Source organism: Armigeres subalbatus, unplaced genomic scaffold (genome assembly GCF_024139115.2).
Source record: "Armigeres subalbatus isolate Guangzhou_Male unplaced genomic scaffold, GZ_Asu_2 Contig1246, whole genome shotgun sequence".
NCBI classification, from domain to species: Eukaryota; Metazoa; Arthropoda; class Insecta; order Diptera; family Culicidae; genus Armigeres; species Armigeres subalbatus.
Genome location: NW_026942008.1, coordinates 103,801 through 128,988, shown reverse-complemented (window position 1 = coordinate 128,988; position 25,188 = coordinate 103,801). Strand labels below are relative to the sequence as shown.

General features: G+C 40.9%; 1 protein-coding gene across 10 annotated transcripts in view; it reads right to left on the bottom strand.

The window, feature by feature from the left end:
- The window catches only part of LOC134202499 (endophilin-A-like), a 183,303-nt gene extending 158,430 nt beyond the window's left edge, over positions 1 to 24,873 (bottom strand). For 5 of the 10 annotated variants that reach the window (XM_062677489.1, XM_062677488.1, XM_062677487.1 and 2 more), the window contains exon 1: positions 24,089 to 24,871. The gene's annotated coding sequence lies outside the window, so the exon portion shown is untranslated. Of the gene's footprint in view, positions 1 to 24,088 lie in introns of all 10 variants that reach the window. The other 5 variants (XM_062677490.1, XM_062677491.1, XM_062677496.1 and 2 more) reach the window with 5 other exon arrangements.
- Positions 24,874 to 25,188: the final 315 nt, after the last annotated feature.

The following is a 25,188-nucleotide window of genomic DNA, read 5'->3' as shown; positions in this document are numbered from 1 at the left end:
CTGACGTGGCAGGCGCCAGTATGACCTAACAAATGAGATCACCAGTACTTGTACATTGAAGATGTGTGCTAGTCCCAAGTAAACATCTGTTGGTTCCCTCCTGTGCAAGAACAGCTGATCTGATCATAATGGAGTAGCAACTACGGGCAGTCAATCAAGCTCAAGCTCTGTTCCTCACAAGTTCCCGTATCAGGCTTCCACGAGTCGACCGGTGACAAAATACTGCCAGCTAAGTATCCAGTTTTCCGCGAGCGGTAAAGGCCGCCAGCTTGCCTGCGGGTTAGTCTAATTTGACGTTTGTGGAGGTCAATTGCACCCACCGTTCCGAGCATTTTGATCAATGTGGTATATAAGAAGGCTTGAATACACTTAATCAGCACCTTCTTATATGCCACATTTGTCAGAATGCTCGGCTCGTTATTTTTGCCGGGCACCAGTTTTTGTTTTGCTGGGCACACGGCTGTGAAGATTTTTGCAAGCCATAAAAACTGAATGGGTACTTTTGGCAACACGGTACCTGAAATGTCAGGATACTAAATGAACCTTCACGACTGATCTTTTTTGGCTGTGGAGAAGGTTGGTGTGAATGTTAAAAAAGATTCAACTAAAAAAACTCCGATGACCTACCGCTAGGAGCTCGACAAACGGATAAATGCAGTCACCGTGACAAAAAAAAATCGTTACTATGTGGAGTGTCAGAGGTTGACATACGAGAAGAACGGTGCCAGAAGCCGGATGTACCGGGCAGCACAAGTCAGACAAAAATGGTTACAGCAACTTGATTGTGACTATCGCCTTAGTCGTGCGGTAAGATGCGCGGCTACAAAGCAAGACCATGCTGAGGGTGGCTGGGTTCGATTCCTGGTGCCGGTCTAGGCTATTTTCGGATTGGAAATTGTCTCGACTTCCCTGGGCATAAAAGTATCATCGTGTTAGCCTCATGATATACGAATGCAAAAATGGTAACCTGGCTTAGAAACCTCGCAGTTAACAAGGCGGCTATGTCCCAGTGTAGGGATGTAATGCCAATAAGAAGAAGAAGAACCTATGTGGAATATGCATGCTCCTAGGGGTTGGTGTCAGGTACCCGGTTGAATAGAAACAACTTGTACCTTGAGGCAAGAGCAGCCGAAAAACGAATCCACAAAACAAAAAAAACGTATGAAGAACGAGAGATTACTGAGACAAAAGATAGCATGGCGCAGAACGATATGCGGAGGTTTTATGAGATTGTCAATAACATGCGAATAGAAGCTGCGCCACCTCTCGTCATGGGCAATAATCGAGAAGGTACTTTACTGACAGACAAAACTGAAGTGGCCTCCAGGCAAGGATGTTTTTGATCATTTAGTAATCATTTAGTAATCTGAATCTGAATCTACCCATATATATGGCTGTCTTCTATTCTCCCACAGGTATCGAAGAGGCCATGGTTCGAAAGTTTGAATATGGGACGTGATTTTATTCGAACCATGTGTCGACTGATGTCTAATTTTTATTCAATTTATTTATTTGTTCAGACTAAGGCCGGAGTGGCCTGTGCAATACACAAAAGTCTTCTCCATTCAGCTCGGTCCATGGCTGCACGTCGCCAACCATGCAGTCTACGGTGGCTCCGTAAATCGTCCTCCACCTGATCAATCCACCTTGCTTGCTGTGCACCTCGCCTTCTTGTGACCGTCGGATCGTTGTCAAAAACCATTTTCACCGAATTACTATTCGACATTCTGACTACGTGCCCGGCCCATCGTAGTCGTCCGCGGTGTGAACAGCCGATGCAACTCGTGGTTCATTCGCCTCCTCCATCCGCCATCTGCACCCTACCATAGATGGTACGTACGTAGCACTTTCCCTCCTGATGTCTAATTACTAACCGCTAAATGCACACATGTTCCGAAAGTAATTTCTGCGCCTGCGGCAGTTATTAGCAAGATATCAAGCACGACGTGTGGGGGTGCGCTGAGCATCGTGAAACCAGATCTGAGCTTAAAGCTTTGAACATTATGCATCATTCTTTTTATCTTGGCACGAAGTATGTCATTTACAGACCATAAATTTGTAACCAAGAGTATTTTAAGTGAAAACTCGAGCATATATCTCTTTTGACATAAATATTTTATATCATATCAGATCACGAATATTAAAGGGATTCTTGCTTACAGATTTCGTCCTCAGTTCCATTGCCGGCCGACTCATTTCCATCCACGTTCTCAAACATCTATTGTTTGGTGGCTTTTTGTTGCTCAGCACACGATACCCAGCTGTATGGCCGTCCGAATTAGTTATCTTTGCCCATACACAACACATTTCATGATAGAGTAGTACTTTAGAACTTTGGTGCGTGGAAAAATCCGGTTGGGTCTCCAAAGATTTTAAAAACTCGTGAAGTAAGCCCCAGTTTTTCTGACTCGTGCTTCCATGTCGATGGCGATTTCGCCATCTGATGATAGCAGACTATCAAGACATTGAAATCCTCCGATCACCCTGCTACTGAAAAGTTTGAGGGGCTGTTCCCTTCGACACACAACCACCTGGTCCCGCTGACGTTGATGATGAGACCCGCCGCAAAGAAACATGACCGTATTGTTGAGCATACTCTGCATAAAAGAGCGTTACAGTCCTAGTACAGCGTTTCGTCATCATTAGCCCAATCAGAGTCGTCTAGATGTTCCACAACAATATACCACCGGAAATAATGATTTTTATACATTTTCATCATGTTTGAGGATCGAAATCTCGATTCGTAGCGATTTGATTTGGATAAAATTTTACTAGGCACCTGTTTTCAACTTGAGCTTTCAATCTTTGAGTGAACAGATAACAGAAATCTATTGATTGGGACCTCCGAATCTGAAAATTATTATAAAGACATCATTAATTTTTCATATGGGGCTCCATACAACAAGCCTGACTTAATAATTATTTCCAACAGAAACGCGTATAAGCAGAATACATATATGCATAAATGTAACATTCATTGAATAACGAGAAAGGCAAAAATTCAAGTCATTTTAGGCCTGCTGGCAAAACATCAGCCCAGTTGAATCGCTAAGAATCGAGATACATGTATTTACCTCCCAACATGGCCATTTTGTAAGGAAACCGAGCTTGTCTTTATACTTATTTCCACCAGTGTAAACTGCCAAGGCAGCTCAAGGTATGGTACACGGTCAATTACACCCACCGTGATCTTTTCGATTACGCTGAACAGTGGTGATGAAATCTCGTTTAACTTTTCAAAAGGACCTAAGTAACATTTTTTTCATGATTTAATTTGAATAGCGCAATCAACAGAAAAACATGAAAGCTTTTGATTGCAGTACTCAAATTAATTCATGAAAAAAATGTTACTTAGGTTCTTTTGAAAATTTAAGCGAGAAATGCATCCTTGCCTTATATCGGCGACTATCCGAATGGCGTTGCATCCCTGGGAGCCACATAGATTTTCGTGATTTAGACTACAGAAATCCCTTTCCATAGGTAATGAATAGCAAATAAAAGGACACTTCCAACAGATTGACCTACTTTAGGTTGATGCGGAGCGGGGCAAAATATTGCATAATAGTTGATACAGCATTCGCACAAACAGCATAGGCCCTTTAGATTTCATGCTTCCGATGGCTGCTTTCTGAAGAACACTATCTGAGGCTGCTTGAAGTGCTCGTACCAACATTTCAGCTGTTCAAGTCAGTAAGTAATTGTGACAATAATCTTTGGTTGCTGCAAACTACTGCTACCCGAGTTCCAAGTTCTTTAACGAACAATCTCTTCACCGCTGGATCTTCTAGTCGGTCTATGTTGATTCGCTTCCCGAGCCTCTGTTCCCGCCGCTGAATCCGAGCAATGCGTAGTCAGTAGTCAGCGCCGCCGTTATTACGCCTTCTTGAGTCTCCGTCTCCATTTTCAGTTGATTCATTTCCTTAGCAGCCAAAGAATTGGAGATCGAAGCAAGTCGTGCTCAAGTGTAAACAAGTTTGTTTCGTGCGTCAAAATTTTCTCAAATTTTAAAATTTTACAGATTCGTATGCAAGCGCAAAGCCATAGACCGATAGCCAGGTTCATGTTTTATGGCCAAAGTTCTAGCTTGTTTTAGAGAGTAATGGCGTTATTGATCAATTGGACGTATCCTGAAATCATGCAGCCTTCAACAATCGTGAAGAGGAGTCATCAAAAGACTTGGAATGAAGTGTCCGGATGCCATTCTTAGTTTATATACAGTGGGTTGTAAGTCCCATAAGGATAACGATATATATATTTTTTTTAAACCATCATTGGGGCTGTATCAAGTCTGTTGATGTAATAAATAAATAAATAAATAAATAAATAAATAAGGGCATATGGTGACGTGAGTACACTTTTTCTTAGACATTGTACTGTATTTTATGTAGTAGATCGTGAGTCAATTAGAGCGAAATGTCCCAATATGTGTTGAACAAACGAGTTTCAACACTAACTCGTCGTCGTTCAAGTATATTAAACGTTTAAGTTAGACTTTTTCGATTACCATTTATTTGTCTTTGAATACATAATTCAATGTTCGGAGCCCCCGGTCAACAATTTAGCATATGTTAATTGTGCGGTCATTTTGAATACACAAACCAACACAAACCCTGTTTCCTAGGATCACTTTCGGAGAGGAATGCGTAACGCACTCATGTCCTACAGAAGTCAAATGTTAAACGATCGTCACTTGAACGAATAGTATGTTGTTGAAGAACGTTACATACAAGTTTATGATATAAAACGTAAGGTATATAAGAAAATGTTATAAAACTCTAGGAAAAAGACAAAATCTAACTCAGAAATCACCATCATTATAGTAAACGTTCTACTGTGGTATTTATAAGCAATTAGTAAGTAATATGAATCAAAAACAAGAATGAGTAATTCACGGAATCCCATTGACACATTTTATTTTAAATTTATTGCGGAATTCATTACATTACCTTTTTACCTTTCTCGTACACAAAGTGTATACACTGCATACACGTATAATACGTAAAGGCTAAATACTGTTTCAAAAACAAAATTTCGATAGGAAGCAGATTCTTATATACCGATCGACTCAGCTCGACGAATGCGTTAAAAACGAGAAGGATCACCAGTAAATAAAAGTGAGGAACAGGAACATGGTAAATGGTAAGATACAACAACTATTTAAAAATATATGTATAATGAATTCTACTAGATGCACGCTGGATTCAAAATATTAGACTGGCCCAGGAAACAAAAAGTTGTGTAATTCCACGGGGCACCCCCCAGGATTGTGTCTTTGGGTGAGAAAATCAATCTCTGAAAATTTCAGCTCAATCGCTTGTTGCATAAGCTGGCGCATTTAATTTGAAGTTTGTATGGGGATTTCAGCCAAAATGTATAGGAAAATACACCTCTGTCACTCATTCGATCTGGAAATTGGTTCTGATTGCTCGATTGACCTTAGAATTGCAAAAACGGCAGTTGGTATGCTACAGAACAATTTCACAGAACATTGTATGATGATTAAATGAACTTTTATATAGGTTTTGGCTGATGCGATTTGATCAAAATCCAAAATACACAAATCAGCTCCTAATAAATCAGCCGAAAACTATATAAAAGTTCATTTAATCATCATGCAATGTTCTGTGAAATTGTTCTGTAGCATACCAACTGCCGTTTTTGCAATTCTGAGGTCAATCGAGTAATCAGAACCAATTTCCAGATCGAATGAGTGACGGAGGTGTATTTTCCTATACATTTTGGCTGAAATCCCCATACAAACTTCAAATCAAATGCGCCAGCTTATGCAACAAGCGATTGAGCTGAAATTTTCAGAGATTGATTTTCTCACCCAAAGACACAATTCTGGGGGGTGCCCCGTGGAATTCGACAACATTTTTTTCTCCCCATACTAATCTGGGCCAGTCTACAAAATATATTATGTATATTTTGCATCCGGAAGTTTGATTATGATACCTTTATCCATTTGATAAACGGTAGCATAAACAGGCGGGGCTTACTGTTAGTGATAGTGACCTCGGAGTGGACATGAAATACCAGGCACTCTGAAATGGGTCACTGGAGCTGCAGTAGAGCTAACACTTTCTAACTCCCGGATTAAATCTGACTGTTAAACAGACAGCTTTCTTACATAACATCACTGCCAGACAGTGGGGGTTAGTTTGTACACATACATACATACATACTCATTTCCTTAGCAGCCAAATACTAGTCCTGCCAACCAGTCCTGCGGCTCTAGAGAAGTAAGTCAAACGCTGCTGGCGGCAGACGGGAAAAGCGGGTGGCGGGTGGACTTCCAGCCGCAGCAACCAGCTAAATTCGCCTTCTCCACGATATTTTACGATGTCTGATAGAAGCAAGGACACATCCGTGGATGCCAGAGAAAGACGCGGCATGTCAGTCACTTATCAGCTTTGTATTCTTTATTTAGAATTAAAAAAACACCTAAATAAAGAATAAAAAAAAATGATCAGCTGAAACGTTGGCTCGACCACTGCGAACAACTTCTTCAAGTTTTGACGACTTATCCCAATTCGGATATAGGGAAATGTTGATAATTCTCTGACAGCAGCAGGCAGGATTACACCCCCGAACAATCATGTGAGAACCATACTGTCACGCTTTGCATCATCCTGGATCAGGTCAATGAATTTCAAGAGTCCCTTCATTTGGCACTGATTGGCCATGGAAAAGCCTTCGATCATCTGAATCACGAAACACTGTAGGTCGTCCCTAGAAGCAAGGCAGATGCAGACAAAATCCAGAGTGCTACACAATGGAAACGCTGAGGCAAGAATGCAAGGCAAGAAACGAGTGAGGCAAGAATGGATGTACTATATCTCTGTTACTGTTGCCCATAGTAATCGAGCAATCAAACGACCTCGACCCAGATGACAATACTGCTCTACTAACCCAACATCACTCTACCAAAAAAAAACTCTCTACCATGTAGAGTAAACTGAATGGCCTGGTCGAACGCTGCTCTCATCAACGTCAACAAGACAAAATCGTTGGATGTGAACAACTCTAACTCAACGGTAGCCGGAGAAGATCGAAAACCTTCGATATCCTCAAAGCCAGCTAACGTCGGGCGGCGGATCAACTTAGAATATGGAGATCCAATCGGTCGAGGCAATGCACCAAACCTCGAATACTCAACTTTAACGTGAAATCTGTGCTGCATTTATCAATCGAACATTTTACAGCTCGGGCCTGGCCTAGTGATCTCACAACTGGATTCCGAATGCTGATCTCCATCGACGATTCTATCGAAAACCGATATTAACGGCAACTTCACAGTGTGAATGGAGGTAGGCCGGTCACACACCACGAAAAAGCGGAGACGAAATCTGCAAGCAAGCGCTGGGTTGGAATCCGCAGCAGAGGCAGTTCCAGGATCTTCTGGCGACGAAACCTTAACAAAGAAATAAACGCAGTCGAAAGGAATCTGACTTGGGCCCAAGTCAAAGATGGAAATTTTTACGTTGTTTTTATTTCTGCAGCTCGGCAAAAATCCGCACAGCCGTATGCCAGCAAAACAAAAAACTGATATTCCGGCAAAAATTACGTTTGTAAGCTGATTTTTGGCTAATTATTTGCTGACTTTCAGCTACTTTGACAGAAACCAAATGCACGGCTGTGCGAATCTCGGTAAAAGTTTAACATTTTGTTGAGATCCAGGTAAAAAATAAGTGTGTAAGGGTACTCAGAATACAAGAGTGAATGTGTGAGAATTTGCTCCCTCTTAATGAATACCACACGTACATGGGTGCTGAGAAAGATATCAATCCCGGTTCCGTATAGTATTGTGTGACTTTGAACTTGTTGGGAAGAATGTTTAATTTTTTATAAAACAAGTGGAACTGTAACTCTCAAAAAGAAAAGTTGATTTCAGTGTATCGTATCTTTGTTTGGAGTAAGGTAAACGAAAATTTTGAGCATTTTTGTTTAATTTAAAATTTTACACTAAGTTTACAACATACGAATCTGATGAAGCATGTAGTTAAATGATCTTCCTTTTGTATTACATAAGATGATGGCGAGACCTCTGCAAGTGTCCGGTATTGGGAGGTGTTCGGCGCTGGGGGATCTCCCCTAAATGAAAAGCTAATTTCGCTATTTATCATTGAATATTCAAACCAAAACATTCTGGTTTCGATATAAAATGTACAGATTGTCTTATTGCAAGCTATATTACTAAAAAAAAAGCCTGCACCTAGTAAATACTCAGAATGTTTCTTCGAATGTTTTCAAAAAATGGGCGAAACGTCAATTTCCTACTACACAACGGCAGCAAGTGCCACCATACGCACGCCAATTAGCGACTGCTTCTAGATAAGATAAGAGTACGAACGAGAAAACGGAAGGTTCCCTCTAATTATAAAGCACTTTGGCTGTTGGCTGAACAAAACATGCCAAACGATACCGAATGTACATATAACATAGGGTAGAAGCGGTCAAACAGCGATGTTCTGCAACATTGTTTTCTTAATCCGATGATTCGAGATGTAGATAGTTGGGGCCTTAGTTTTTATTGATCCGCTGTACATTTATGGATTATCAAATTATTCATGTCGCATTCACATAACCTTTATTATTCTTGTGATGAATAAACGCCAATATCAAGTTTTTTCTTTTCAAATTTCGCTTAGCCTAGAATCAGTATTGCAAACAAACACTAGATATGAAGATAAATACTAAATTAGTATTAGACCTCCTCATATTTGGTTTTCCTAAAAACCATTCAATATAAAAATATAAACAAATGGCCACCGAACTAAAGCTAATAAACAATCAATTAATTCAATACGCTCTGAAGTAGCATTGTCGCAAAACTTGCTTGTCTCTCTTAAGGTCAAACTAAAATAACCCAATGAAAATATGATTTAGCAACTTAGATTAAATTCATCTGCACCATAAAGATTAATATGTTTGCTATTTGTGTACAATTAAATCTCAAGCATTAAGTGTGGATATATTAGATTAACCATCGCCCTATTAAATTAGGACCACAACTAATACACCTACCCTTTGTCGGGGGGTAAGTCTGCCTGAGCTGCTACTATTTTATCCCCGCAAAATACGATCTACTGGAAAACCAAAACGAGCATCAATTTCGGCAGAGCTTCCAAATGGAAAATTCCTGCCTGCAACGTATTTTATTTTCCGCCTGTTTCTCCCCTTTCGCCGTTCGCCGTGTGATTTATCAAAGCGAAACTTTGCTCCATTTGTTTCGAACATTGCAGCTGCATATTGCACAGCTACATAATAGATATTTACGTTTGTGTATTGTACAGTACATGTACACTGTACAGTCACCACTCTGTTTGAAAAAAGGGTGGACAAAGTTTTTCTGCAATCTCCCGGCTGGTTTGGAGCCGTCTGCAGCATGCAGAAAATGACTGTTTATGACTCCACTGTTCCGAGCTGTTCCTATACGCAGGGTGCACCGTAGCCCATACGGCAATTTATGAGCGTTAGTGCTGGCGAGTGCCTAGCTTTGGCCCTTTTTATTAGTAGGTAGGTACATAATGTGACCAGCGAAGAAAAATTATAGTCATTCTCGAAACAAATTAATGCACAATTGATTTCAAATACCTAATCTGCATAGCGGAATTTATTATTTTGATTACGCTGATTTGTTGGTTCCCGTTTTTCGTCATATCGACCTTCTGATCAAGTTCAATCAAGTGGCCTACCAATCATACCGTAAACCAGAACAACGCACCGACACGCACTTGAACTAGAACCCACTGCCACTCGTACAAGGGGAAAACGATCATGCTTGGCGGAATTGACCGCGTCTGATTTTCATAACCCACACCACCGCCGCACGACGCATACATACGGAAACTGGATCAATTTGAATGCGGCCTACACACTGTTCCGCAGCAATATCCAAGATATCATAACGCACAGCACAAGTTTGTCTGTTGCTCTCGAACTTGCTGCTGCCATGCCACCGAACGCCACCGCGCCGGCACCGGTAGACAGTAACCGTTAAAAATCACGGTCAATTACGACGCTCGTATCGTGTTCATGTACACGGTTATTGTTTTCAAGCCAAGTCTGGTTGCTAGAATGCAACAAGGTAGGTGGTGGGATGTACCTACCTTCTAGCACTTAGCTGATGAACAAGTGAGGAAATTATCACAGAAGCAAAACAGCTGCTCCAGCCCTCGATGAAGCGGAGGCGACGACGACGACGACCCTTGATGAGCTATCAGCTCTGTGTGATGATTAATTTTCTCCAGTTTTCCATACTTTGACTGGCTAATTGAAACGAGCGTAACTATCGAAGGTTATGAGAAACTTAGCAAACGCAATCTAGAGATGATGATAGCGATCATTATTTCCAGCCGGAAAGGGACTTTTTTAATGAATTTGGAAGGCATTGTTGTGGTACTCATAAATAGAGGTGCCGACAACGATTTTTGAAATCACGATTGCGATTGCATTGACAATAGATATATGAGTCTCTATATAACTTAAATACATTATAGTTGAACTGCTGCCGGTGGGAGAGTGGAAGGAAAGGGTTATTTGCCCCATCTACAAGAAAGGCGACAAGAACTTTTGTGCGATCACCATCCTTAATGCCGCCTACAAAGTGATATCCGAGATCATCTTCCGACGTCTGTCACCATTAGTGAATGGATTCGTGGAAAATTATCAAGCCGGCTTCGTTGACGGCCGCTCGACAACGGACCAGATCTTTACTGTACGGCAAATCCTTCAAAAATGCCATGAATAACAGGTCCCAACACATCTTCTTCTTCTTCTTCTTCTTCTTATTGGCATTACATCCCCACACTGGGACAGAGCCGCCTCGCAGCTTAGTGTTCATTAAGCACTTCCACAGTTATTAACTGCGAGGTTTCTAAGCCAGGTTACCATTTTTGCATTTGTATATCATGAGGCTAATACGATGATACTTTTATGCCCAGGGAAGTCGAGACAATTTCCAATCCTAAAATTTCCTAGACCGGCACCGGGAATCAAACCCAGCCACCCTCAGCATGGTCTTGCTTTGTAGCCGCGCGTCTTACCGCACGGCTAAGGAGGGCCCCAACACATCTGTTCATTGATTTCAAGGCGACATACAACAGTGTAGACCGCGTAGAGATATGAGAAATTATGGACGAGAACAGCTTCCCTGGGAAGCTTACCAGACTGATCAAAGCAACGGTGGATGGTGTGCAAAACTGTGTGAAGATTTCGGGCGAGCACTCCAGTTCGTTCGAATCGCGCCGGGGACTAAGACAAGGTGATGGACTTTCGTGCCTGTTGTTCAACATTGCGCTAGAAGGTGTAAGAGCCGGGTGTAACAGTCGGGGTACGATTTTCAACAGATCCAGTCAATTTATTTGTTTCGTGGATGACATGGACATTGTCGGCCGAACATTTTCAAAGGTGGCAGAACTGTACACCCGCCTGAAACGTGAAGCAACGAAGGTTGAACTGGTGGTGAATGCGTCAAAGACAAATTACATGCTTGTGGGCGGAACCGAGCGCTACAGAGCCCGCCTGGGAAGCAGTGTTACGATAGACGGGGATACCTTCGAGGTGGTCAAGGAATTTGTCTACCTTGGATTCTTACTAACGGCTGATAACAATGTTAGTCGTGAAATACGAAGGCGCATCATCTGTGGAAGTCGGGCCTACTACGGGCTCCAGAAGAAACTGCGGTCAAAAAAGATTCGCCACCGCACCAAATGTGTCATGTACAAGACCCTGATAAGACCGGTAATCCTCTACGGACATGAAACACGGACAATGCTCGAGGAGGACTTGCAAGCACACGGAGTATTCGAGAGACGGGTGCTTAGGACCAGCTTTGGCGGTGTGTGGCGGCGAAGAATGAACCATGAGCTCGCCCAGATCTACGCAGAATTCAGAAGGTAACTAAAGTCAGAAGGGTTCGATGGGCAGGGCATGTTGCAAGAATGCCGGACAGCAACCCTGCAAAGATGGTGTTCCCTTCCGATCCGGCAGGTACGAGACGGCGTGGAGCGCAGCGATCGAGGTGGGCAGACCAGGTGCAAAACGACTTGGCGAGCGTGGGGCGCATTCGAGGATGGAGAGATGCGGCCTCGAACCGTGTATTGTGCCGTCAAATTGTTCATTCAGTGTCATCTGTTTAGATTTTTTAGAACAGTTTTGGCTAAAGATGATGGAATTGAAGAAGAAGAATGCTGTCGGCAAGGAGAAGACAAAGCTGGAGAGAGAAGAATCCAAGAAATAGGTAAAGACACTGGCGCTGCAGAAGAGACAAGAATCATCCTTATCAAAGGAGGGTTTAAGTGGAAGAAAAAAACGGGAACCTGAATCTGAAGAAGAAGAAGAAGAAGAAGAAGAAGAAGAGAAGAAGAAGAAGAGAAGAAGAAGAAGAAGGTGAAGAAGAATGGTCGCACCAAGACCATAATGTGAGCAATCCGGATCAGAATCCGATGCAGAAACCGAAGAAGAACCGGATAAAAAAGATAAATTGGAGAGAGACAACAAGCGGAAAGGTTCCACGAAAGTTGGGTCAAACGGGCTGGGGCGAGAACCAGCAGGACCCACGAAGGTGCATTAAGCTGCGCGTAATGGACTTTCTAGAAAATTTCCTATATTTTCTGGAAGGCCTGAAGAGTGGCCATTGTTCGTAGGTAGCTACGAAGCGTCGAATAACGCTTGTGGGTACAATAATATTGAGAACCTTGCTCGACTGCAGGAATGCCTCAGAGGACCGGCCTTGGAAAGTGCACGAGGACAGTTGCTGCTGCCAAAGTCGGTTCCGAAAGTGATCGAAAAGCTACGACAACTTTTTGGGCGACCGGAGCAGCTCCTGCAATTCCACTTAGAGAAAGTGAACCACTTGGATTCTCCGAAAGCTGAAAAATTAGAGACGTTTATTCCATTCGGGAATGCCGTGGAGCCACTTAGAAGCAGCATCTGGTCAATCCGTTGCTGTTACAAAGTCTATTGGACAAGCTGCCGGCCGCAGATAAACGAGAATGGGTGCGATTCAAGAGCGCCAAAAAGAAGGTGAATCTAAGAACTTTTTCCGATTTTCTGTCTAGAATCGTTACTGAGGCATGTGAAGCTAATGTATGCGTCTTAGCAAAAACGAACGATACTCATGCGGATAAAATTAGTAGGGAAGGAATGAAGGATAGAAATGCTATCTACAGCCACTGTACGCCGGGTTATACCAGAGACATGACTCCTTTTGGATACCCGCCATCCGGAAGTATGAGACCTTGTAAGGCTTGTCAGCGCACAGACCACCGGCTTCGATTTTGCCAAGACTTCAAGGCAATGTCATTAACAGATCGCATCCGGATCGTCGAGAATGGAAAACTGTGCAAGATATGCCTGAACGATCACGGGAAGGCGCCGTGTAAATTTAAAATACGTTGTGACGTAGATGAATGCCGCGATCGCCATCACACACTCCTACATCCTGCGGGGTTAAGTGTTGTTATCAACACTCATTTCCACATCGAAGGTACCATTTTATTCAGAATGATTCCTGTTACGTTGCACTGTGGCAACTATGCGTTGAAAACGTTGGCATTTTTAGATGAAGGAGCGTCAGTGACATTGGTTGAACGGTCATTGACTGACAAGTTGGGCATCAAAGGAGTTCACGAACCCCTTACGATCACCTAGACCGCTGACATCACCCGGAACGAATGAAACTCGACCAAATTGAATCTCTGGATTTCCTCGTCTTGGAGTGAATGTAAACTTCTATTGAAAGCGGTGCAAACAGTTAAACAGCTTCTTCTGCCTAAGCAATCTGTTGATGCTTCCGAGATCAACACAGCATACCAGCACATCCGCAACATTCCGCTATCGTCATACCCAAGTCAACGGCCGGGAATACTTATTGGATTGAACAATCTTCACGTTATAGCGCCAATGGAGGCTAAGATCGGGCAACAAGGTGAACCGATCGCTGTTCGGTCTAAACTTGGTTGGGCAATTTATGGACCGACGAAAAAAGCACAAGTAGAGCAGAGTTTTGGTGGATATCATCACAAAGCTACTAACGAAGATTTGCACAATCTCTTACGAAAGCACTACGCACTACCAAGTGTCATCAGCCGTTTCCGAGAGAGGCCAATCGAATTCTGGGGTGATAGTCGTGAAATGTACCACCAACTATTCATTCGACCTGCTGACAAAAGGACCCAGTTATTTATGTTTCGAAAGTCTCCGGATGAAACACCCAGCGTGTATGTCATGGATGTTGCGACGTTTGGATCTAAATGTTCTCCTAGTCAAGCACAGTTTGTGAAGAATCGGAATGCCATCGAATTTGCTCAACAATATCCGGCGGCAGTGGAGGCGGTGCTGAAAAACCACTACGTTGACGACTACTGCGATAGTGTCAACACCATCGAAGAAGCCATCAACAGAGCGAAGGAAGTGCGGTTTATTCATGCGAAGGGTATCCAACGGTAATGCATTTCTTCAAGAGCTAGGTGAAGGGAAGCTATCGCAAGCGGTGCATTTTAACCGAGACAAAGAAGGCGGGATCGAACGTGTGCTTGGAGTAGTCTGGAACCCGAAGCAGGACAATTTTTCATTTTCGATAGATCATCGGCCTGACGTCAAACCGTACTTAGTAGACGGTATACGTCCAACAAAGCGGATAGTTCTGAGCAGTGTAATGGGATTTTTCGACCCATTAGATTTGCCTCATCCGTTTACAATACATGGAAAAATGATGGTTCAAGATCTACGGCGGACCGGATGCGAGTGGGATGAAGAGATAGATGACGCTACTTTGATTAAGTGGAAGCGCTAGACTGGATTGCTGCCGATGGTTGGAGAGATCCGTATACCTCGTTGTTATTTCAATAAATTCCGCTCGACATCGATTGCATCGTTAGAACTCCATTTCTTCACTGACGCAAGTATCAATGCCTATGGCTGTGCCGCTTATTTTCGAGCTGTAATCAACGGTGCGAGAATGCTGCACACTGTTAAAGCTAACCATACACTACCAATAACGAGACAGGTGTTGTGGAGTGATTCTTAAACGGTGTTGAGCTGGATTCACTCCGACCAGCATAAATATAAGTTTGTCGCTTTCAGGATCGGTGAGACCGTTGAGTTACCGACGGCAAATGATTGGAGTTATGTTCCGTCGGATAAAAACATCGCTGACGTAGTCACAAAGTGAGGTGCAGGGCCACCGTTGGAAACAAACAGTTTGTGGTTCAATGGTCCACAGTTTCTGTATGAACCCGAAAGTACGTGGCCAGAATTAAGAAAGTCAGGAGTTGAAGTTCCGAAAGAAATGAAAGCCGGCGTACTGTTTCATCAAACGTCGTGGGAATTTATTTTAGTTTCGAAGGCCAGTACTTCACTAGAAAGATTCATTATCGGTAGCCCAAAGTTCTTGTTACATCCTTTACGTCAAGAAGAGCTCCTTGCTGGAGAGAAGATTTTGTTGAAACAGACACAGCGAGAAGGTTTCCCAGAAGAGGTAAAGATATTGGAATTAAACCGAGATACTAACTCGATGATACACATTGAAAAGTCGAGCTGGCTGTATCAGCTGAGTCCGATAATCGACAATAACAGTGTCGAATGAATGGTAGATTAGCGGTGTCAGCTGGGGTTCCCTTTGACAAGAAATTTCACATTATTCTGCCCCGACGACATGACATAACTATAATGATTATCCAGAGCTATCAAGAAACGCTGGGCCATGCGAATCGGGAGACAGTATTCAATGAAGTTCGTCAACGTCAACAGTTTTACATTCCGAAGCTTCGATCAGTAATAGCATCGGTCGTAAAAGACTGTACATGGTGCCGCGTTAACCGATGTAAGCCAAAACATTCCGGTGATGGCTCCCCTTCCAGCGCAAAGAGTCACACCACCATTGCGGCCTTTCTGTTCAATTGGTGTTGACTACTTGGGCCCCTTAATTGTCTCAGTCGGTCGAAGAAGCGAAAAGCGATGGATTGCCGTGTTCACGTGCCTAGCTGTTAGGGCAGTACATATTGAGGTTGTGCATAGTTTGACCACTCAAGCTTGTTTGATGGCTATCAGAAGATTCATCTGTCGAAGGGGGTCACCAGACGAGTTCTTTTCAGACAATGGGACAAATTTCAAGGGAGCAAATAAAGAGATCAGGGAATCAATTTTTCTGAAATGCGCTTGCGAAACAAGCGATAAAAGAGAACCAACGACAAAGCTTTGTTTTTGTCGGACATAATAATGACAAAGATCCGTCAGCAACAAAAAAAAAGACAATCTTGTTGCTAACTTTTCATCCCGTTATTTTGCATTATTTCTAGAGCAAATTTTGGTTTTATGCTATCATAGTTTCTGCTTTTATGGAAATATTCGAGAATCCAACAATGATTACGATATTAGCATCGTATTCTCGGAAATATCAGAGCATGCAAGGCAAATGATTCTTGTCATATTGTGTTCGGGTTCTGATAAAGGTTTGTCGCTAGGTGCGTTTGTCAGTAACAAACTCTGTTGACGACAAAGGGTATATTGTTAGGCGTTGCTCGAATATTGATTCCCTGAAAGAGATGATCAAAGCAGTAAAGAACCTAGATATCGAATGTGCCGAAAACATCACTAGTCCGGTATTCAAGTGGAATTTCATTCCACCCGAGGCTCCCCTCCCATGAGTTTGGGAGAGAATGGTGAGATCGGTGAAGGAAGCGATGAAAGCAATGGATGACGGCAGAAAATTGACGGATGAAATACTCCTTACCACCATGACCGAAGCGGAGGATATGATCAATACACGTCCATTGACATATTCTTCTCAGGGATCTGAAGCTGAAGCAATTACACCATAGATATAATTATCAAGATGTTGGGGTCAGTGCAAATTAGTACTCATTTTATGGTTCCAATCCTAGGTTCCAATGTACTAAGCTCGTCAGTACCCAGCGGTACCCAGTAAAACTAAGCAATCCTTCGATTTGAATTTGAATTTGTTCTAATTTTCTACCGTTGTCATGGGTATCTAGGATAGGATGCGACAAGTAGTCATTAAAAATCGTACCGATTTTCTGTCACAATCGTACCGGTTGCTGATTGGTTGGAAATGACATTCGATTACTTCGATTGGCGGCGGCGCGTTTTTCGTAGGGCAGCATGTTGTTAGTTTGGCCGTGTTGCTGGTTTGTAAAGTTGGTATTAAGCAATATACGTGAATGTTTGAGTTCGAGTTTTTTGGCACAAAATCAATTTATATTAAACTGCAAACGCCCTATAAATTATTCTCAAAGGTTGTACAGATTTAAAACTGTTGATTTTAGGCATTATCATTCACTTTTCTGTCATTTTAGATCTTAAACTCTTTTTTTAATTAGCAAAAAACTTCTATCTGCTAGTCTTTGCTTCTCTTACATAAATAATGGATGGAACGGAAAGAAAAACATCAAGTTTTGATACATGATATCTGGAAGATTTTGTACCAAATTAATTTGGCTGCACTGGCGACCACCTCGTCAGAGCAACCGACTAAAAAACAACAAGGCTGTCTCAATCGAATTGTCACATCCTATCCTAGATGGGTATGATTGCATTTGTTTGTTTATCGTTTTCCTGTCGATGTCGGTGATGAATTTGGGAATACAATGAAGATATCGTATTATATTATTTGTTTCTAAATTTATTAAATACTCTTTATACTTTTAGGTCGATTTATCATGAAAAGACTTTCTGCTCCGACAAGATTCCGTCCATTATCGGAGTATCTGCGGATGCAAGCTATGCATGTCTGTATAGACAAGTCGTACACGAACTCCCAATGAACATCACCGATCGTCCCTAGACCCGTATTTTGTTTTCGTAAAACCGTCTTACTTCGACGGAAATTGGTCAGATGTAGTCAATTACGATATAGCTGACCGGTTGCAATCCGGGAGAGAAAAGTGGTTGAGATAGTGGACGTATTGCGTGTACAGTTTGAATAATTGAAACGACCTTTCCCGTACAACATCCCGAATTCGAGGAATATATTTAAAAGGGAGTTGGATGAAAGGATACTTCAGGTCAAGTACACCCACGCGGGCCGTTGAAGCAAGTTTCAGTGCGGCGTATAGGCGCAAAACTTCAGTTTGGTTCAGCACAAGCGTGACTTGTACAGACAACTTGTCTTCTCCAATAAACTTTGCTAGTTTATTGGCGGATATTTGTTTTTTTACATGATGGTCATTTCATTTAAAAAGTTGCCCGCATCATCTTCCAGATTTGGATTTCTGCTGCTTTCAATACTTCATGTTTTGGTTCCTTTCCTACTTTGAAACTTATTTAATTTTGAGATTGACAGTTAGCCCATAAATTTTCTTTTAAATTTTCCGTTTCCGTCACCGTTCATTGAATTGCGTTTGAGACTATATTTTTAATCTTCCTGGGATGCTTTACAGAAGCCATACAAGAATATATTACATTCGAAGTGAAACAACAACAACTATTCAGGTCCTGCCGATATAACTTGAGATTCCATCAGATGGTTAGCAATATCCATTCGAATGAATTCTGAAAATTAGAATAGAATCAAATAATGTTCATCGATGATAAGAAAATGCCTTCAAAATAAATCATGAAAATACTTTTGCAGAATTCCTGGAAAAATCAAGATTAAAATCCATTATCAAACTCGTGTAAAAAACCTAAGGTTTTTTTACATGCAGCAATCTTCCTATTCGAACCAGGTTGGCGGAATGACTTTCATATTTATCAGAATATCACAGTAAAGGATTTGCAAGCAACTAAATTGACTAAATTCACGGAATACATATATGGAACCTTATTCTGGCCATCTTTAGATACTATTAATAAATAATTATTTGCATAACTTATAAACACTCTTTTTTTAATACAGAATACCGAACGATGGGTGCTGAGAGCTTGCTTGGGAGTGCCACCTATGCACGAGCGATCACCTATTGATAGCATTTCTGTTGTGCAGCTTCATTGCTGTAATATTTTGGTTTTATTAAATCACCCTTAATATATTATTTATTATTCATTATTACTTACATTCTAGTATTATTATTGAGCCAGCCTCGGGCTGCAAGTCTCTTAAATAAAGACAAAAAAAAAGTATTATAATTTAGCGGACCTTTTTTCCCAACATATTTTTCACTATAATATTCTACAACTTTTCCGTGTTGCCAGTTTCACCAATCAACCAATAAACTTTCCTAACAATAGGAATAAAAGGCGCAGGATAAGCTGTTTTATGTCTTTACTGAAAATAACACAATAATAAATGAATTCATAACACACATTATGTCTACATCCTAAACAAAAGATTGTCTGTGGTTTGTAGATCTATGAAAACTTATAACATTTACAGAAGAGCTTTTGAAAAATTAAAGATTCAAAATCTAAATTCTTTTAATGATAGACCCATAGTATGAAAACTTGATAATGCATTAAAAGAAGTCCTGAACGAACGAACTAAGAACACATTTTTCAGATCAACTTATATATCATTATAAAATAGATTAATGAAACCTGGTCTCATTATTATAAATTCCATATTTGTATAATGATAAATTGCTTTAGATCTTGGTAGCCTTTTAAACAATCATTGAAAGTGAATAAAATTAAAATCACTATTCATCTGTGAATTTAAGTAAATTTCGGAGTTTGGAATATATCCTTTTATGGTTTTGAAAATTCCTTGTAATAGCTTAAATGTATAAATTACCGGTCATTGATATCTGTAAGGAAGTGCATTTGGAGCAGCTACTGAGGAACTTATCCAAGGGACTCAGAAATCGCCGGCACGCCGTGAACAGTTCAACGTGCTACAATGGAATTAAATTTTCGTACTGCCAGAAAAAAGACGCTCTAAGCTTTAGATGCTTAGGCCTTTTTGGGACCTAATAAATCAACATTTTCACATCAACAGAGTCATTTTGGGAAGCAAAATGTGCGCAGAGTACTCGTGCTCCATATCCAATTATAGCTTATTATTGCTTCTTCGCATTATATATCTGAAAAAATAAATAAATGGTCAATGAGAAAGAAATGTATAGAATTAGACGAATAAATCTTTTTGCCAAAATTCCACGGAGGCGCATATCCGCTTCCAGCTTATTATTGTTTGGTGAAAAATAATATTCGACAATGTTGCCATGACGGCAGTGCTAAACTTTGTTCTAATATGGGGTCGTCAATAACTTACGTACTGATTCGTAATGACATTTCTGGGTACCGAGGATTGCCCATATCTTGCAAAACTGGAACCATAAAATATTCGCCAGTTTCATATTGATTGTTGATTACACCAAATATTTTTTTTTTGCGGGTGTGACTAAGGACGCAGATCAGCAGGCCGAACATGTGGAGTTGTCAGTGTCATTACGGAATTTGCATAAGAGAGCACAATATTTGGCTAACAAAATATGGCAGAGATGGTGCAAGGAATATTTACCAAGTTTAAATCGTCGAACCAAATGGTATGACCAACATAGAACTATGACAGTGGGAGATCTAGTGTTTGTAGTGGATGGAGAGTTACGGAAGAATTGGACACGTGGAGTAGTCGAAGCAGTGATCGAGGGAGCTGACGGCAATGTTCGGTAAGCGACGATTCGGACAAACAAAGGTGTTTTCAGAAGAGCAGTAGCCAATCTTGCAGTACTTGAAATTGGTGATAAATCAGGAACCGACGAAGCGGAACCAGAGTTATGGGCTGGGGTGTAAAGAAGGCTTACAAGTTGGCCACACGGTTTTTAGAACGACAGTCTAATGAAACTATTGTTGTGAATTATGAATAAGTTTGTAGGGAGAAGGAATAGGAACAAAAACAGAAAAATCTAGGATTGGATATTATGAAGTGATGGCGGAATATAAAGTTAAATTGAATTATAAAGCTAAATAAAGTAGTGAAACTAGATCTTTAGCGTAGAATATTGTTTTGCGCTAGTTATTTTGTATTAAATAACCATTTACCAATAAGCATAGGTCAGATAGCAGGTGGTAAATAACCCTACAAAACTTGAACGTTCAATTGTGAATTTATAGAAGTAAGTAAATAACGCCTGATAGTTATGAACAATATTCCTTTATATTTAAAAATGTTGTAGTTGATGGTTGTAACCAGGTTTGTAACAGGTCGAGCTAAGTTGGGGAAGTCTACATCACTAACCGAAAGAGATTCCAAGAAAAAACTATATATGTAAGTAAGAACAGAATGTGTTATTTGGACTAGTAGTAATTAAAGTAAATTACAGTTTGAGCTGCTGAAAATAGTTGCTACGGAATTATCCGGTAAATCCGAACAAGGAGAAAAAAGGAACGTAATTTTGATTTTGTTCTACAAAACTGAAAATCCTTTCTAAGTCAAATAGTCCCATAACGGAAAGTAACCGCAAGTCAGTCATATTCTAGCAAAATCAGACTGGTTGTGCACAAGACACAACCGCAAGATAGACGTTGGACAATGTAAGGCTATTTATAGTTCGCCGTTCAATTAGAGAACACATTAATAACTCTTGGAACTCACTCATGGGCCATACACTCCCGTTTTAGGAGAATCTATACCAAGCCATCAAAAGACGTAAATTTATTTATTCTATGAGCATTTACACTTTTGGGTCAATATAAAGACATAAACACAATCTTCGATCAGAGGACTGAACACTTAACACCTAGCATGAGACAACGGACAAGACCTGGGGACAGGATACATAACACCCAGTGGACCAGTTGAGGGTTTTTCGTATCAAGAAAAGTCTTCTTCTTACCAGCGGGAATTGAACCCACATTCCATAGGCCATAGCACATGCGACTAGACGACTGACGATGCGAACCGCACGGTAACGAAGCCCACACTACTTTTTTGTGGGGTTATTTTTGTTGCACCTTAAAACTCTTGTTTCTTGTCAAGATTTCAGAACTTTCGGATCACTAGCTAAAAAATTATTCTACTTTGGAGTTTCGCTTTACAACCTTTTGCTTTTCCGTACTAAGCAGTGGCGTTTCCCTAACCACGATCTACCCGTGTGCTGGATTTAAATATAAGGATTGGTATGCGGAAATGCATGTAATAACTAGATTTTGATTAGTTAAAACGAATCTAATATTATTTTTTTTCAATTGGGCTGCCAAAATATCAAAATTTTCATTTTTTGTATTAGTGCACAGGCGACGGCACTGTTACTAAGGTTAGCTGATTTCCAACTAACAAGTTACATTAGGCAGCGGGCGAAAGCGTAGTTGATAACAATCAAATTAAGGTTTTTCACCTCAACCAATTACATTCCGTGGGATGATCTTTTATTTCCTATTGAAAGTTGTTTAAATTCGTGCAAAAGCTGAGCCTAGAGAATTATTTCAAACATGGGACGTAACTTAAAACATGGTAGGCTACGACTACGCTACGACCAATAGAAATTTGTGAAAGTGAATAAAAAGTCCAAGAAATTAGTAATACTTCCTTGAAACTATTGAAGATATAGATCTGTGCCTTCTGCTGGCAGCTCAGTGAAGATTTTCGAAAATCAGAAGCATTCCAGGATGGACTTGTTGAAAGACAAAATATCGAAGGACAAAAAGTCAAAGAGATAGATGGAATGTCGAACGAACAGAATTTAAAAATCTTCAATTTTACATAACTAAGCTAAAATATTCAACATTATTAATTATGTTAAATATGAGGATTCTGCCCGGAAGATCTAAATTTTGAAGATTTTGAATATTTAAAAAAGATTAAAAGCACATAATCAACACTGTCTATTTTCGTTGCTTCCGTTCGCTTAGTATCTAAGGGCCACACGCCTACATATTCACAGATTGTACGTATATGAATGGACATGGAAATAAGAAAAGCTTCATACTAAAGATTCATTCGAAGTATTCAAGACAGGCGTACCTCCGATGACGGCAGCATAATCCTCCTACGTGATTGAGCATTTTTGTCTGCGCTCCGCGGAATCCTATTTCCTATTGCCAACGGTTTGCTGCTCACAAACGGCATGCAAATTGTGCACTTCTCGAGTAACTTTGTTCTTACGAATGCATGCGTTTGGAAGCATCCATAAATTACGTAACGCTTAGAGGGGAAGGGGGGTTTTGAAGTGTGACGAACCATACAAAATTTGTAGATGCTTCATACAAAAAGTGTGACATAGGAAGGTAATTAAGGATTAAGGTAAGTAAATAATGGATCTTCCCTATTATGTAAAAAGCCATGTACGAAGGAAAATTCCTTTTTTTTTATTAGCTACCATCCTCAGTTCTTTCCATAGTGAGCTTTCTTCACTCACGATTTGCACAATCATTTCGCCCACATGCTCAGTCGGATAGCAATATCCTGGGACGCAATATCAAAACAGGAGTTTTCTTAAGGTGTCGTGCGATAATTACGTCAGGACTTAGAATAAGAAGCGGGCATGGAAAATTCTTATTTTTTAGAAATTTCATAACCTAATTGCAGCGCTCAAGTATCCGAAACAAATCATGTCTTAAAAGTTAAAAATCATTTTTTTAAATAGGGTTATTTGGACTACTTTGAGCTTGAGCTCAATTTAACGCCGATGTTTGCTCCAGGAATTGAAAAATCCTAAAATACTGTTGACGTATTTCTCCAATTAGGGCAATCTTCGGGGTGATTCAAATATGACGTCTGGTACAAGTTAACATGTTTAACCCACGTCCCCCTCTGTTACACTTTATCGTGCCCGTACGTATATGTACTGTACTGTCACAAAAATGTGCATTGCGTCTCTAGTTCAGCCGATACTTTTTAATGATTCCTTGCATAAATGTCTTAATGCAATGTTTTTAGTGGATACATGAAATTAGTTTTAGCTCAGATCAAGATTTCAGTGGACGGTGCGCAGCTATGATCCCGGATTTCTACAAAAGCACATGCACTTTGACTATCCTACTGAGCTACCTCCAAGCAGGGACATATCGTCGGCCCCATGGTCGACACTTTTCGTTTAAACGCCACTTTGAAAATACTTTGAAGACGATGAATAAAACCTATAGCAATTTAATATCCTTGCGAAGGGTAATTTTTATCAGCCCATAAACATAATCAAATAAATTAGTCGTTTATGTAAAATGTTTGGTCCACAGTGGTACTTACGTTATATTGCCTCCCCCGCAGAGATACCGGGTGTGTAGATCTAGACTATTATATGGTCGTATCAGGTCCAACCGGATCTTCTCAGTCTCACAAGAACAGTCTTGTTTGCTGGAAATGATTCAATTTTCCGAAAATCTTTGTCTCTCTCCCGAGAAAACTGCACACCACTATTGATCAATTTTATTCTTTTTTGCCACCGATGATGCTGCCACTGCAACTGCACAAAAAACAACCCACACTTAAGATTACGGATTTCTTGAAACTGTTCCCCTTCGTCTTCAGGCCACCGTTCTCTTCGTCTATTAATCTCTTTTCTTTCTTCTTCCTCCACTAATCAACCAGAGTAACTGGACATAGAACACTGCGCTGAACTATTTTGATTGAATTGATTTTTGCACAAACACCTCGGGAGGCCACCACCACAAAGTAGGTACCGATCTGCTCGCGACGAATTTTTCCTGCGACCTTGGAATCGAAACGGCACACCCCGGACGAAAAACGGCCGCTGATACTGGTGTTCAAAGTTGATAAAATTTGCACTGCTGGCTGCTGCTGCTATAGGAATTGATTTTTTCCCCTTTTATTGGATAATTACCCGCTGCAAAACGCGCACTTACGGTCTGAACCTGCTAAGACACAAACTCAATTTGAACTCGGTATACGGAACGGTGCAGATAACGAACGCTGAGCTGAACCCGATGACGATGATGAGAGGCAAACGGTCTCCTGCTGCTTCCGCACATGAAAAACGAACACAAATCACGCACACTCCCCAACTTCGCGCAACAAAAACTGACAGGACTGTCACTTGTCGGGCTGACAAAAATCATTTTTCATATAGTTTTCAGTTGCAGGGAGCATGCAGTACACCCAAAGAAAAGAGAAAAAAATGTTTTGCTTTGACCTTTTATTTATTATGCATCTCGAGATAAAATAGAATACTGCGGCTTCCTGCTGGTTTCTTCTCAGGTAATCGCAACGGTCACTAAACACGACAGAGCAAATAAAAATCTTACCCATCGTATGCACTTGCCATGATAAACACTCTCCATGTATTCAGTGACTCCGGTTGGCTCTCACTAATACAATCGAACACTGCT